Raw genomic sequence first — 3,369 nt, 5'->3', positions numbered from 1 at the left:
GTCATACTACCCTTTTCGCTTTAACGGTTTTTGTCACCCCTACCGTTTTCCCTATTAACAGTTTTGTCATCACAATAATATTGTTACTGAAAAAGATTTTGGTATTTGTAATTTTTAGTCAATTTAAGAAAAAACTCTTTCGTTGTAACTCTGTTTTCACTATAATAATATTTTGTCTCACTAGGGTTTTCGAATATAAAAATTTTGGCAATTTTTGAATATTTTGTCTCATTTTTGATTAAAACGTTTAGACTATTTTGTCTCAATAGCGTTTTTGTTTATAAAAATTTGACTATTTTGTTTCAATAATGTTTTTTGACTACAAACTTTTGACAATTTTGTCTCAATAGCGTTTTTGACTATTTTGTCTCGATAAGTTTTTTTTCATTGTAAAAGTTTTGTCATTTTAGACACGCGCCTAAAAGAACTGCAGGTGACGCTATCAAAGTTACATTAATGTTAATTGTGTCGATAATCTAAATTACTTGCGGGTAACATAAATTCGAAAGCTGTAAAACTTAAATACGGCGATGTTCTTGTATTCCCTCTATTTTGTGAACTGTTCTGACCATTATGTGGCCATCCCGGAGTATAAACAGACGTTTTATTTATTACAGTTTTGTCATTGAAGCAATTTTTGTAACCATAATAATTTTGTCATTGCAACGAATTTTTCATGGCAAGTCAGTTTATGTCACAGTTGAGTTTTTGTTCTTTAACTTAATGTTTTTCTTTTTTTAATCCAAATTTTTGTTGATAATCCAAATATTAGCTGAATCTGCTCAAAACTACTGAAACTACAAAAGTTTATTCTGTAGTTTGTAGGGTTCTTTTTGTTTCTTTCTGCTTATAAATCAATTTCGTATTTTGCATTCCTCAACTCCAAGATGTCCTTTGTAATTCAAATTTCTGTTTATAACTCCACTTTAACTTCAATAATTGCTGATGCATTTGCACCATATTTATACATAGTCTTCAATAGTTGCATATTTCTTGTAATCATGATACAGCCTGGAACCATTTACCCTACATAATACGAATCATTTCATACAGGGGGTTGGGTTGAAAAATGAGGAATAAATTTTACGAGAGAGTACAGAATGCATTCAATAAGTATTGGAAACCATACTTGTTTTGCAGTATTCAATCTTTGGATGGCTTCAAGCTTCCAGTTAGTAAGTACACAAATACTTGCCACCATGTTTCCATTGATACGCGCTTAATACCGCCTTTTTTGCCCTTTCCTTTTCATCTCCCACAATGGTTCTTCAGAGACTGATTTTAATTTCTGCGTTTGACTCAGAAACAAATCTGCGATTTGCTTCAACTTCTGTCAACATCCCTATTGCAGTTATGCCTCCCAGGGATCTCTGATCTCCCTACCGCTGGTCCTACAATATCTCGGACAACAACTGTAAAGCAATGACCAGTGCTGACACCATTCTGCGTTAGCCGTTGTTCAACCAGCCTTCCTCCGAAATCCATGTGCCCATGGAAAGCCACATCCTCTCAGGCTGAATGATTGTTGATCCCCCTGGGCAACCGAGCCATCAGTAGTAGCCTCTTCCACTAATCTCTAGACCGGCGGTAAGCCCTTGCCAGTGATATGGCTAATATCAACGGGGCTAGGCCGGACGAGAAAGGCGAGAGCCTGCATTCTCCCTGTGGAGAGGGGTCTGCCGCAGTAGGCTTAACGGTTGGTGCCTATCAATCACGCCATGGCACCGCCTGGTCGCGCGCCCTAGTGTCATGCACGTGTTTAGACCTCTGCTCATGAGTCCGCTGGTGGAGAGGAGGTGGGGGGGGTGTTTAATTATCATGATTATTGATAACAGATTATGCGTTCCCTAAGTGGGCCACTGAATAGACGTCCTCTGGCTAAACTTAACTCGCTCTATTGACACAAGCACAGTGGCGAGGGCTTCTTTGTGACGTATTAAATCGAGAACGTGTGACAGGGAACTTGAGGGACCTGGAAAAATTAAAAGGTGGTTGTGTAATATTTGACTCGAAAATGTTGATACGCTGTTTGACATATAATTGGCTTACGTTGACAGCTTCGAAAGTTTGTAATTATGATATTTTAGGTGGTTGTGTGGTAGGCTGTTGATAGTCCATTTGTCCACATCTTTTGTGTCGATGCCATTGAAAGCCGTGTACCTAATTAAACTACCTCAACAGTTTCAAACTCTGGAGAATACTTGTGAAGCCCAGCTGTCAAAATGCAGATGGATCCGTGGTTATCTTTACAATCGTGTCTGCGTTAGCCGATGGATACTGCAAAATAAACTGTAATTACATTGATCTTTACATTGATGGTTACTGTGTCAATGATCTTCACAATCTTCGAAAAACAAACCTACATTATGTAGGATCGTGGCGTGGCATAAATAGGAGAGGTTGTAAACCTGATATTTATAGTGTCTAAGGGCATAAATTGGTCATGAAAAGCGCATATACTGGAAAGAAGTAGGACAACAAAAATCGTTGTACTTAATGAGAAATAATAATAATAAAAAAAAAAACCTGTTTTTGTCAGGAGTGGGATTCGAACCCACGTCCGGAAGACCGGACTGCAACCTGAACGCAGCGCCTTAGACCGCTCGGCCATCCTGACTTTACATTACTTACTCTTTCTGATGTACTTTGGCTATGGCAGTTTTAAAATGCAGAAATTAATTATAATATAATACATCTGAGGATGAGTGGTCTCACTTGCGTGTGTTCTGGGGCCGATTTGCTGTTTGCTGGACAAAAAACCAGAGTTTCTAGAAGAAAAACCATGCCATCCTCTCCTGAGACCGACTAACTTGGCCACGTTGTGAAAAAGACCCATAAACGGAGTTTATACCCACGAGAGCTTCGATTCGGGGAAAGCCGGTTTTCCATCCATATAAATAGACAAGGAACGCACGAATTTACAAGCCTACGTCGACGCACCATGCCCTTAGTTTCCTTGGTGTAAAATGTAAACAGATAATGTATTTTCTAAATAGCTTGGTCTGAGGATAACAAATGAAATTTCAATTAAGCTATTTTTTAATCTCTACTGTGTGATATGAACAGCACAATTCCTTAAAAATTACGATTAATCTTAAAGTTAATTTAGTAACATCTTATCTTAGCTCCATTAACCCCCCCCCCCCCCATAAAACTGTAACTTTATATTCACATAAGCCGTTTCTTTAAGCTGATCTTTCGATTAGGTGAAATGTAATTTCATGCTCTCACACAAGATGGCAGTAGCATGCAAAGGATTCACTGCAACTAGGATGAATCTTGAGAAAAATCTCTATCAGATATAATTTATTTATTTATTAGTTAATAGTAGTTAATCTTACGTTATGTGAAGTATTCTTATTTATTTTA

General features: G+C 37.8%; 1 non-coding gene across 1 annotated transcript; it reads right to left on the bottom strand.

The window, feature by feature from the left end:
* Positions 1-2,533: 2,533 nt before the first annotated feature.
* On the bottom strand, positions 2,534-2,617 carry TRNAL-CAG (transfer RNA leucine (anticodon CAG)). The gene has a single exon. It is a non-coding gene; the product is annotated as a tRNA-Leu (tRNA).
* Positions 2,618-3,369: the final 752 nt, after the last annotated feature.

Source organism: Mastigoproctus giganteus, chromosome 2, assembly GCF_048544385.1.
Source record: "Mastigoproctus giganteus isolate SK-2022 chromosome 2, ASM4854438v1, whole genome shotgun sequence".
In the NCBI taxonomy this organism is placed as follows: domain Eukaryota; kingdom Metazoa; phylum Arthropoda; class Arachnida; order Uropygi; family Thelyphonidae; genus Mastigoproctus; species Mastigoproctus giganteus.
Note: the sequence above shows the minus strand (reverse complement) of the source record. Positions and strands in the feature narration are given on the sequence as shown.